Consider the following 13,940-nt stretch of genomic DNA (forward strand, 5'->3'; position numbering starts at 1 on the left):
GTGTGTTTTTAGGCCTGCTGATGCTGACGTTGATCCACTCTAAATCATTTCAATGCATGCGAGGGGCGTAAAACTGCAGCCTCAATCGTGGCACATAAATGTATTTTTAGCTTGCGGTCTCACCAGCTCCGCGCAGCCCGTACTCCTGACCCTCTTCTTGATAAAAAGACATGAAATATGATGTGTCCCTAATGCGAACCATACTCTCAGAGTTAGCGGAGAGCATGGGTCGCTCCCAGCCCCGAGCCTCATGCACGCTCTATTCTTGAAGAATAAAAACATCTCCCGTTTCAGACCGAGCGGGCTCATCTGTTGGTACCTTGAAACATGGCTCTCCAGTGAACTTCCTCGAGTGAAGCGAGGGTTCAATCATCAGGCCTCAGAGTATTTATTAAGCCACATCTGGAATTGTCATTTCAGAGCTGAGGCGAAAAGGCAATGGGAAGTTGATGTGATTGAGCTGTGTGGAGAGTCCACGACGGAATAGAGAGGAGCAGGGAGACAAAACGGAGGCAAAGATACATTCAGTTCTGTTAGGGTGACTGTTAGTGTAGGGCGAAAGTAGGACTTGGTCAACATTTTCATTCCTGCGATAATGTTTGCCTCTGACGTGTTAAAATGTTTCTCATTTGCAACTCCAAACTACAAAAACTAGAAATATAGCTGAATATATGTCTAATATCTAATCAGAATATGTATTTTCACTTGATATAACACCTAATAACTTACAAAATAGAAATAGAGTGTTTTAGACAAAGCATCATAATTATCTTATTAAGTCAAAGACTCTTGAAAACATCTTATTTTGAGCTGCGTCTCAGATGAAAGGTTTCTTTTTACATTTCTTTTCAGAAAGCAGACAGCATTTGTGGCTTATTTTGTAACACAACATTGGCTGATTCTGGTAAAGTATAGTTTAAAATACGTTTTCCCAGCCAATTAGAAGATCGGATTAATCTAAATATCCCATCTTATTTCAATAAATCTAACCCAGCAAATGTTCACTTGTTCTATTGGCAGATTTGTTTACTTGTTTTCATTATTTTTTTACTGGTTTTTGGAGCAGCATTTTTTAAAGTGTATATCCCGACTCTTGTCTTTCTGGAAAACTTAAAAGCTCAGGGTGCCTTTTGCTTGGTATGAACATATGGCCAAGAAAATACATATGGTCATAATATACATTGAGGACAATGGTTAAGGTACAGCAACAAAACAGTCAAGAAGCAACAGTGTTCGCAGCTGCCGAGGTCAGCAATTCAAGCCACCAAGCACAGACAATGAAATCTATCCTTGGAATCAGTATTCACTGTATGACTATCTCTCCTTTTCCCTTTCTATCCCTCTCTCTAGGTGTGTGTGTGTGTGTGTGTGTGTGTGTGTGTGTGTGTGTGTGTGTGTGTGTGTGTGTGTGTGTGTGTGTGTGTGTGTGTGTGTGTGTGTGTGTGTGTGTGTGTGTGTGTGTGTGTGTGTGTGTCCTGTTCTTTCCCTGTTGCCTGGAACCACATGAAAGGTGGACACAAGAAGTTCAGCTTCCTGTGCTGGGATAGGTCCAAGTACCCACTGAGCATATGAAAGGAGCAGCAGAGGGAAAGACAAACTAAACTACAGAGGTTGGGACCACGCATTAATTCCTAGACAAAGCCAGAGGTTCGGGATGACGCTTCAAGCTGGAAGATCATTACAGAAGACCGTTTGGAAAGTACCCTGAAAAGCATAGCCATCAGATAGTACATTGAAATTAACCGGACATCAAAGTGAATAAATGCTACTCTGAAGCAGAGATTCTGATCTACTATGTAGTGGTTTTGTGCTTTTTTGTAAACACACAAGACTGATGATTGGAAAAATACTCGCACTTGAGTACTCTTTCCAGTGACTGGTGTTCGCACCACAGGGATCCAGCAGGCTCTCTCATCTTTGCATGGGTCCAGGAGCAATGTTTTCGGTTGCCCCCCCTCCCCTATTGCGTTGATGTGGTTGGGTACAGTGGAGTGTTGACGCTAGCCTCTCATGTAAGGTCACCCAGGTTTTGTTAGAACAGTGTTGGAAGTCAGTAATGGTGGTCCCATCCCAAATGACTACGTTTAGGGTTATTGTGAGACCAGTAGTGGGCATTTCACACCTAGGCCTTCAGTAGTTTGCTACCTGAATAAACCCACCTCTTAATACCATCATTATGACGTCACGGCTATAGAAACCATTAATATTGTACAGAAACGCAATATTACAGGGCGTTGCATCACAGACAGGTATCTAATGTAGTACGAATGAATGCCATTACTAAAGCAAGAAACCCAAATAACACAATTCAACACGTCTCCTGTCACACAGCTGTGCCACATACATAATCTCAGCAGAAGCTTCAATATTTACTTAATAAAATAACAAGAAAATATCAAAACAGCATATATTCACCAACACATTTTTTGTATTTTTGTAGACAAAATCTTCCTCCTTTCTTTCCTCAAGAAGAGTTCAGTTACTGTGTTGTACAGATTATCTGAGTGTTTCATTTCCAATAATAAGTCAGATTCTATTACCATGGGAGCTAATGAGGAAAGTTATAACCCCATTGTAACCGAATTGTAACCGTGAATCTATACACGCTGCTTTTCCAATCACTGACTTCATGGTTGGGTTATGGAGCCCAAACATAAGGTTCATATTGATTGGCCAAGCAACTCCAGAAACATGTCAAAGTGTGTCTATGCAGTAGAGAGTGGTCTGGTCTAGATGAAATTAACAATAATGTGATATGTTCCTTTAAACAGGCACCTTCTACATTTTTAAGGGATATATAAAAAGAAATTCATAAAAACGTCATATTGTTGTGCGATGTGTTGGTCCATTTCTTGGCGGGGAACCCCAACCTGTATCTTCTCATTACATTCAAGCTTAACCAAAGGATCAAAAACAGACCATTCAGTAAGTTATCTCTGAAATGATTCATTTTGACATTTAGCTTTGGCATAACAGGCTGCCATAACCTGAAAGTATACCATTGTAGTTATTGTAATGATTTAGCTTGCACAAAGCCAAATATATTAACTTTTAATGACCCACATCAAGAATTGTTATTGTTAAAATAATCTGTTGAAGGCAACTGGAACAATAAGGCCCAGCATGTGCAATGTGAAAACCTTGACCCATAACGTGTGTGAAGGCAGCTGCTTTATATCCATTGATAGAATGTGTTGTGCTGTCTGAATGAGAAACTGATACTGGTAGCACTAGTAGCAGCTACCGCAAAATGAATGGCAGCTTCCGAAAAACAAAACAATTTGATATAATTTCCAAAACCTTGTAGTACCCTCAAAGATAGCTATTTTGGAAAATCTTTGAAAGACTCTTTTTCTTTATCCAGTAATCATATTGTTGCTCATATTGTTTAGGAAATGTGCACATTTTGTTGTAATACCAAACTCTTTAATCACAGCCAGTATGGTGAAGAGAGAGCTTTGAAAAATTAAAATTGCATGTTGCCACGGGATTTTTTTCAGACTTGTGTTATGTCAACACAACAACGGATTGGAAATGTATTTTCAGATTAGCAACGCATACATTTACAATAGTTTACTGTTATTATACATGTGTAGCCTTTCTTATTGTAATAACAACGTGGATTATGCCAATTTAAAAAAACATCATGTGGCTATGAGATATGAATTATGATCATAAGCAAATGGCCATAATTACGTTTGTGTTTGGCAGATTGTGTTCTACTGTGGTCTTGCAGTGGTCAGACCAACAAAACAATGAAGCCAGTGCGAACAAATGTCACACTGCAACAGGGAGTAACCCTTCTAAAGGGTAATACAACATACTGTATGTTTACATACATGAGGCAATAGAAATATGTTACTGATAATTCTGACGTAACTTACCCTAATTCATAACTACGATACAGAACAAAAAGGGACTTTATCGGCATGTAGAATCTGGAATGAATTTATGCAAAACTAAATGGAAAAAGAACAGAAAACAGAGGGAGAGATATCGTTGAAATTGAGGTACATTTTCATTTCCAGGAATTTTAATAAACGGAAAGCAAAGTCTGTTTTTCATTATAAATAACAAAAATATATTCAGACAGACCGCCAATGGGTTCAACATATACGTCTCCAAATAACAATGTTTGTCTTCATGCAGATCTGGGTTTTGACAAAACCACAGATCTGAATAATAACTTTTCTTTCTAGGACTGAACATTTTCCAACGCTGATTGGACTTCACATTGTAATAATTCCTCTTTACATGCAACACGCTATAGCAAACATAACCTGATATCACCTCTTGAATTGAATTGCTTAGACGTTTCTTTATTTTTGAAAAAGTGAAGCTTCCATTGTAAACTGGCCAACTGAACATCGGTACTGCCCTAACACACACACCCCCACTTTGTCCTTGTCCAGCCACCGAACCAGGGCCAGATTACTGATAATGGTTGCTCTTTTGCACAGTTGGAAACACAAACGTATTGGAACCCTATGATGTGATGAGGAAAGGAATTTAGTTTTTCACAGTAGGTCTCACTAGATCAAGTTTCACTTGTAGTCCTCTTAATAAGTTAATAAGTGTAATGCTATGTCAATAAGGTGTACATGACTCTGCTTTGAGATAGGAACAACCTCCTCCCATTTTCCCAACTCACATGAATCAGACTCCTCTCAATAAAAGGTTGTATTAGGTCAAAGACATTCAAACTCAAGGGAAGTTATCATTTATTTGTATTTATAGCCTGGGGAATATTAAAGGAAACCAATGTGTGTTTTAAAAGGAGTACTGCATCTCTGACCAGGAAACCAGGCCACAGTAAGAGTCAACAGCTAACTTCTAAATAAGCCTGCATTTGATCTAAATGCTAAGCTAAAGGGATATATTATGCACATTTTCAGGTTTATATTCCCTCTTTGTATCTCTTTTGTGACATGTTTGCATGTTTCAACGTTCAAAAAGCTCTTTATTTTTCTCATACTACCTGTGCTGCAGCACCTCTTTTCACCCTCTGTCTGAAACCAGGGCCCAGTCTACTCTGATTGGTTAGCTGGCCGGGTCTGTTGTGATTGGTCAACCACTTAGATGTTTCCGCTTCTTAGCGTATTACAAACAATGTCTTAGAGTTCTAGCCAATAAAAGCATGAGTGGTACATAGTGATGTCACTATGTTACAGATGGAAACAAAGGAGTCCAATGGAGGCGTTACAGGTATAATTCACTTTGTTCATAATCTTAGTTTAGCATGCTAGGAAGGAATATTGCACAGTGATTTAAGACCCATTTACACATAGTCCGGCATATTACACCAACCCAGTCTCACGGCATTTCGTGTTATAGTCACGACATTTAATCTATTGATTCGTGTTCACCAACACAATTTTCCCCTTTTCTTCGTGTCACACAGAACGATTTTAAAAGCAATCTAATTCTATTGGTAGTATGTTTCGTGCCTGCAACACGTCTTTTTATCCGTTCGGGTCTTGGAAGACCGGAAGCTGTGGGGTTGATAAAAACAACTCCTTACTCAATATCAAGCCACGATTATTGTTTTTATTTTAATATCGTATAATGTCAGGCTTTTTTTGTCGTCTGTGAGGAAAATAAATGGGGCTCAGAGACTCAGAATACTGAAATCTGTATTTTTTAAAATCTTTATTTCCTTCTAATTTGTTATTATTTTCAAAATAACGCACTGTTATTTACTCACCAATAATAACACACGATTATCCTTGTTTTTATTTATTTGTTTGATTCCATAATCTCGGGCTTTTTTGGCGTCCGTCAGGAACTGAATTTCAAAATAAAAATAACCGGAAACAGACGTAGGCCTACAGTGTAAGGGACATTTCGAGCATCATTGTGATACGCAGCCACTGGACTGATTACCCAAGATCCTCAGCTATGGTTTAAGCTCGCTGATTGGATTGTTTAGCCGCAATGCACGTTGGGATATGGTGTTTATGGGTTGATTGCACAGCTACCTCCTAACAATAATGTGTAATTTGACACAACATATTGATTCAAAAAATGTTAAGCTTAGAAAAAATTGTCAGAAACGTTGCTGTATCAGAAACAATGTGCAACGTGTTTAGGAAGTAATATGGTCTGTGTTTACATTAGCAAGCATCGCTAAAACTCAGAGCTAACGAGCTAAAAAGGTACTCACCTTGTGGTAAACCCTCGAGAGAGAAAGCGTTTGAGCTCCATACTGTTTCAGAAATAATCCTTGATGTGGTTTGGATCATAATATGACGTTTAACCACGGCAGCATTTAGCTGAGTTTCTGCCTGTAGAGTACACTTTTCTCTCCACAGAACTCACAGCTTGCATGTGGAAAGGGGCGTGGCCAGCAGCACCTCGGGTTACATTTTGAAAATACTTCAGATATGTTTTGTATAGAGTAGCGAAGTCACGCCCACTTACGTCCGCATCATGGGACCTTATTCCGAAAAAATAATACATTGAAGTCAATGGAGAGAGAAAACTTATCTTTTGATCCCGTTTGAATTGTGCCATGAATTACACATGTTGTTTGTCAATCTTAAAAAATCATTTCCATGTCAAAAAATTCAAAGTTTGTCTTAAAAAAAAAAAAACGCAACTAGAAAGACTACAAATCCCAGAGTCGCGTAAGCGCTGTCATAACTGATGTATTCCCTCCAGATAGCTAAAAATACATTTACTTACTGTACTTACTTACTTTAACAAGATGCCTGTGTGCTTTGTACCAGGTTTTTATCATACCAGTAATAGTACCTCTTGCTCGTTCTGGAAGAGCAACTAAAACAAAGCACGAGAGTGTACCTTGTTAGCTAATGTTAGCTAGCTAACATTAACGTACACATTACACTCGTGTTACTCACCGAAACCTTGTAAAGCCGGTCCCGCATGCTGGCTCTTACGGAACCGACTAACTCCCCTTTTTCGTATGTACAGCTCTCAACATGCCCAGATTTGTAGTGATTTTCACCTCTTTTAATACTTTTCGCCTCATTCTGAAAGAGGTGAAATGTACCGACGTGACGGCCATCTTGGTGTTGGTGACGTGTGCAAGACCAGAGTTTTAGTTCATTGAGCGCTTCACACAAAGAAGTGTGTAACTTCCCAGTTTTACGACAGATTTTAATTTTTTTGACTTGCAAAATTATCTTTTAAATTGACAAACATCATATGTGTAATTCGTGGCACAATTCAAACGGGATCGAAAGATAATCTTTCTCTCCCCATTGACTTCAATACATTATTTTTCCGATATAAGGTCCCATGGAGGTCCACCGGAAGGGGAGGAACTTCGCCACTCTATAGATATGCCCCAATAATATATTGTTCAAATATAGCATAATAGGTTAAATATAACATCTGTCAAACCCACAGATTGAATTGCCATTCCAAGAGAACTTGTGCCATTTTGTATGTGAATTTGCTTATAACATATTTTTCACAAAGTTTGATTTCATGAAGAAGGTACAATCTGGACAAGAAGTGATAGATATTTTAGAGCTTTGCTTCTTCGATGAGGCCTTCCAGAACTGGGTCAGCAGTTTTAGTTTATCGTGCCTATGCAAGTGAAAACATTTTTTCATTTGTTTTGTTCATATCAGCAAGTGTTACACGTGTTTTGGCAAGAGACTTTGAACAACCATGCCACTGACACAAAACAAAGTCTGAAAGGCGTAAAGGCTCTGTATGAGGCTTTCATTCTTGCCTTCCATCAGCCTTACAATAACAGCGAAGAATGCTAGTATGCTGGTACCTTCATTCAACATGGCAATCTAAATACTCGGGCAATATTAACAAAAGCCTTATCTACTTGACTGTCCTATAAAACCGATTAAAGTCCAGTTTGGGGCTTTGAGTCTTCTATACTCATGTTTCAGGTTTACAAAAGGTGTCTCCATAGGAATGCCACAGACAATGATCATTGTTCAGGTTCATTGCTTTATTCTTGTATAGTTCAATTCACCTGACATATGTGGACGGACACGTACACCCTAGACCAGGGGTGGGGAACCTTTTTCCTCTCAAGGGCCATTTCAATTTTTTCAACATCCTCCGAGGGCCGTACAAATTATTGACCTCTGCTTAAAAATACTAAAATCACAGCCCATTCATTTGGCCTTTCTTTCATGCTGTGCAAAGAAAAAGCAACCTCTTAATCCAGATATCTAACCATGACTCGCGCATGCATTCACGTGCATGGTTGTGGCATGACCACCAAAACAGAAAGATTTTTTTTTAAATGTTGAAGTTAAGAGCATCAATCTGGTGCACTTTGAGAGCAACATTAAGAGATCTATGGATACATCTCTCAACACCCATATGAAACAGAACTGTAAGCAACATTTTATTTTTCTTTATGGATATTTTACAAATCACTCCCCTTTCAAACTGTATTCTTGTTTATTAATAACAACATTTTTTTACGGGCATATAGTATTTTATACCTGTTTACTTTATTATCTTATTTTTTATAACTATAATGATCCTATAAAGATGTGCCTTTACCTTACTGGTTGGAGAAAAAACTGTTTATATTCGTTAGCATAGCTAGCTAACCAGATGCTAATAACAACAAAGTTATTGACTGTATGATCAGTATGTCAGATGAACAGATCGCCACTGGGCTTTCAACTAAAGACACAGCCACGCAAAAAATGCGGCATGAGTACGGCTCCTTATGGGTACTGACATTTCTGAAGTGCCGGAGCGGCGTTCTGGTGCTCTCCGGCAGAACTGCACCCGTCAGACGAGACATATACCACATGATGATTTGTTTAATTATTTTGCGGTCTGGATTTCTTAAATGTTTTTCTTCTCGAGGGCCGTACCAAATGGTCTCGCGGTTCGTATACGGCCCGGAGGCCGGAGGTTCCCTACCCCTGCCCTAGAGTGTAGACAAGTACTTTCCTATAAAAGATGGAAACACATGGGAACATTCATAGTATTGTTTCTTTACTAGGCAGGGAGGTCTGTGTAAACCCGCACTACACTTCAACAGGTTTTAAGGTGACGCCAAGGAAGGGCCAAAGACAGTTAGTGTAACTTTAGATCTGCTGACAGGAAGTTGGCCCAACAGGAAGGTTCTCTGCGGGAGTTCCAGTCCAATACTGAGTGTGATCCAGAGCTAGGCTTAACAAGTTGGGGCCTGCCAATGGACCATGTCTGGATTTGAGGAAGGGATGGTATCTGAGAGTCCGTTTTAAATACAAATATATTCAAAATGACTCCAATAATGTTGTTGGGGATCTCCATTAAAGCTGTGAGGCCAACCATGCATAAAACAAAGCTCTATTCTTTAACATGCACTCAATCTAACTGAAAAGCTATAATGGTTTAACTTAAAACTAATCATGCCTCAAACTGTGTGAGAGCTATTTAAAAAGTTATAAAGACATGTGCAAAAACCTTTATATCTTAAAATGAAAGGATACAGTCCCCGGTTTGCAATAACTTTGGGACATAAAGTTAACAATAATGGAAGGCAATTGAAATGGGGCTTGCTTAAGCCCCCTTTGGTGGTATTTGGCAGAAAAAGCTAAATTAATTTTTGGCACAGGAATCCAAAATAGACCCACATCATAATGAGAAGTTGATTAGATTATTAGATTAGAGAGCTCCTTTATAAACGTATATTATGAGCTTAGTCTTATTACTTAGAAGGGAAGAGGCTTTCACATAGATGTTTTTTATGCAAGTGCTGTTTAAACACTAATGATTTCTGAAGAATTATCGATCTTACTTAGTGTATTATGGTGTTTCATAAAAGTCAATGCTCAGCTTTGTTAAATTAATAACATGGGAACATCTTGCTGCCAGTGACAGTAAAACGGACCTGTCTTAGAGGGTTCCCTGCCTGGATCTACATCCCTCAAAAACCTACGAAGTATATAATCACACACTTCAGATAAACACCAGTACACATTGTGATCGGACTGCAACGGGATAGCCAGTTCTTGTGGTTATTCGTCTGACAAGATATAAATGCTATCCGTATGTTAGTCAAAATCTTAGCAATAGTTGTAGCTAATAAATGTCTTTAAAAAATGCAATAATGAATAACACTACTACCCACAATGCAGGCATTACATTACATGTCAGTCAACCTATGCTTTTATCAAAAGTGACATACACTTCTCTATCGTAGATGGCTACATTACAGGACCAATTTGGGGTTGTATCTTACCAAAGGGATAGGGATCAAACTACAGACTTGAAAGAAGGCCATTTAGCCCTTGAGCCACAGTCACCCAAGGAAGAATGGAAATGCGCTGTTACAAAGTTTATTTACACCAGGCATTAAAGAAAAAAAACCTTGTATTTCATTATCTAGAACAGGGGTGTCAAACTCAATTTCATCACGGGCCACGTAGGAATTATGGTTGCACTCAAAGGGCCGGTTGTAACTTTAAGACTATATCAAAAATACATATATAAATATTTAATATATATAAAATAATGCATTATATTACATTATTGCCTCTGCATTGGATTATTATCTGATAGGGTAATAACTTCATAATTAACTACGTCTGAAAGCAGAAGTCTAGGGCAAGTAATTGCAAGTCTCTTCAGTGAGAATGTCACAAAATAAATTAAAAATAAAAGCCAAATTCTGGGAATAAATTGACATTTTTAAAAGGAAAGTGAAATAAAAAATAAATAAAAAGTGACATTTTTGGGAAAAAGTGAAATTTTGAAGAAAAGAAAGTGACAAAAAAAAGTAAAACTGAGAAAAAAGCCATATTTTGAAGAAAAAAAGTCAAATTCTGAGAAAAAAGTCAAATTTGAGATGCATTGTGGGACATGTAGTTTATGGTCAATGTGCTTCTATAAATCGCCATGTAACTGTATAAACATATTATATTCTTTCAGAGCTCTTGTGGGGCAACAGAAAATGAAGTTGAGGGCCGGATTTGGCCCCCGGGCCTTGAGTTTGACACCCCTGATCTAGATGATGACGAACACAAAAACAGCTCACATGTTGATGCCAAGATAGGGATGCTCCTCGGTTGCAGCCAAGCCATGAGTTTTCCAAGATTTGATAAAATATAAGTGAGTATGGCGTTATTTACACCCAAAGATGTATCACTTTAGCTAACACTCCGCTGAAGTAAATTGGGTTTAACAGTGGAATATGCCTACCATTAGCCAGCATTTACAAGTAACCATGAGAAAAGTACATGGGTCAGTGAGTTTAATAATTGCCCAACAAAGCATGTCAACAGAAAAGAGAGTCATTTCTGAGCATGCACCCACTACTCTACCTAAAATATTTTTTCATAGACCATATGTTATCATGTGTTGTCATTCTGTTACTTTTCGTAACTGGCAAATGGGTTCCCACGCACAGAGTTCAGATCTGTTGTTTTGATAAACAGACCATTTTTGTCATGTCCTGCCTTTACTGTTAAACCAATGACATACTGTATTTCCCAGACACTGTGACCTCAGTTAAGTTCACGGGGACGCAGCAGTCAGCAGTGATTCTGAATGTTCTCCAAACTGAACTGGCCATATCACTGTGCTTTGTGGTAGACCCCACTGATGTCATCCAGTTATCCTTGGCTTGTTGCATCAGAACCATATGACGGTCCCATGTTCCCCCGCTGCTGCGAGTGGGTCTGGTTGCGGCCTGTACACCAGTGATTTGTGGTCCCTGGGACACTTTTGTAAACATTCCAGCTTTAGTGCAACTGCTGCTTTCCATTTTAAGGCATCTGCCTGTTTGGGTAGGCCTACTAGAGATGCATAATTCCCAAATGGCTGACTTTGCAGTTTCTTAGAAAGCCAAATATCCAGGTTTTGGGGGCTAGGGGGATAGGGTAGCTCCTTTTGCGGAAGTAATACATTGTGGCAAACCCCAACCACAGACATCAGGGTCAGATACCATTAAGGCCTAGAAGCAGCTTTAATTCAAAGTATAAATCTTTATTGGTGCAAAAATATTATTTCTGTGAAATAAAACCAGCTTTGTGTAGACACCACAGGTTTGTTTTCATTCAGCTTCCCATTGCGAGTACTGTTTAATAGCTGAATGAGGTGGGCAAAACCAACATAGAGTCAGGAGCTTACTTACTGCAAACAAAACAAAAGATCAGAAAATAAATAAAACACACTACACAACCCAACAGTTCTAGCTCTAGAAGACGTATACAATTACACGATTATCTCATCAAAGTCCAAAATATAATGGAAAGCCCTCATATAAAAACATGTACCTCCAAGCGACATATCAGCACACATCACAACATCAGAGTAAGACGCTTCTCAGACACTGAGATATACTATTAAAGATGTTTTATTTTCTGCCTCACCGACAAGGACGCCACAACATTAACATGCATCAAATAGTGAACTCACAATGGAGACAGAACATCCGCGATTGCCATCAGCTCAACACAGGTAAACCCTATATCCCTAAATCACTGTCAATGCACAAGATTACAGTCTCACGGATAGTAGTAGATTGTAATACATGTCCCTTAAAATGAACACCCACGAAAAAGCCTAGGAAAAGCTGTTGTAGAAACAGTATGAGCCCCATTACAACGTGCCTGCTTGCTTTTGACACAATGAAGTTGCGGAAGTAGGCCTACTGTAAATTAACAAACGTATATAAATATACGTATACTGGAGTATGGTACATTTGAAGAGATGTTGACACCAGATAGGCCTTTCGCGATAATCAATAAATTGACTTAAAAATTAATAAAAATGGACTCGATAACTTTTCTGAGCGAGATAAATTGCCGTTTACATGCGTATTTGTTTACATAAGGATGTGACCAGAATTTTAGCCCTGCGTGCTGTGAGGGGCGGGGCTCACACACAGCCAGGTCAGGACACTCCGCGTGCAACAGTGTAGCAGCCAAATGAATAATATAGAGACAAGCAGGAGACAACGTGTGACTTACTCGAGGGGAATTTTAAGTTAAATGGAAGTGGTTGCAAAACACCATCTCCGGTGTGGGAATATTTTGGATTCAAGCCAAATCAACGAAGCGAACCTACGGACTTGAATGAGCCAGGCGGTGTGTCACATTTGTTTTAAAAAGGTATCAACAAAAGCTAGCAATACGACCGACCTTAAACTGCACCTGAAACACAACCACCCCATTCCGTTTTCCCAGCTGGGAGCAAACACGGCAGCTGGAGATTGAGAGCCCCCACCTTCCCGGCAGTTTACAATCAAAGAGCTAAATTAATTACCGTGACAGGTCTAGCACCACACAATATTTCTTTGGTTTTTATTAGGTCCCCATGTTTTTTTGATACTCACGTTGTTGTTGTTGTTGTTGTTGTTGTTGATGATCCTGATCAGGATTTCACCACTTTGGAAGACCTTCTCTATAGGGGAATTACCGTTAAACACTTGGATGCACTGAAAATCTTAATCATATTCACTTGACTCAGTGGCAACATCATCAACCACAGGGAAGGTTGGTACATCTATCAACTTCATGCTGTTCACACGCATATTGTTGCTTCTCTGTGAAAAAGTAGGTTTTGTTCTTGGTTTCTAAGCCTATTTCCATTTTCTATGCAGGAAAACATGTTTTTAAATTTTTTTAAAACGCACAACCACACACGTACGCTTACAGTGAAATTAAAACAAATGGCTCATTGACAAAGTACTAAAAGGTACGCTTTCACCATCTCTCATGCAAAGTAGCCATGTGAATTAAGACAGAGTTGGCATGGCTGTTGCCTTCTTACAAGAAAGTCAACAAACTGGAGGGCTCTGGATTAGATCTCGGGGCTGGCAGGACGTTCAGTCGCCTCCTCTCCTTCTCCTCCTCCACAGACTGCATGTTCACTGCTCGCCTCATGAAGTTTGGTCATGGCGCTTGTTTTCTTAGTCCTCCAAAACCTCCAATGGTACTGGCACAGTGCACTTGCTGTGCCCTGTGCTGCTCTCACCCCCTCCCCTGCCTGCCCTCTTC

This window comes from Notothenia rossii (genome assembly GCF_949606895.1).
Source record: "Notothenia rossii genome assembly, chromosome: 2".
NCBI lineage: Eukaryota > Metazoa > Chordata > Actinopteri > Perciformes > Nototheniidae > Notothenia > Notothenia rossii.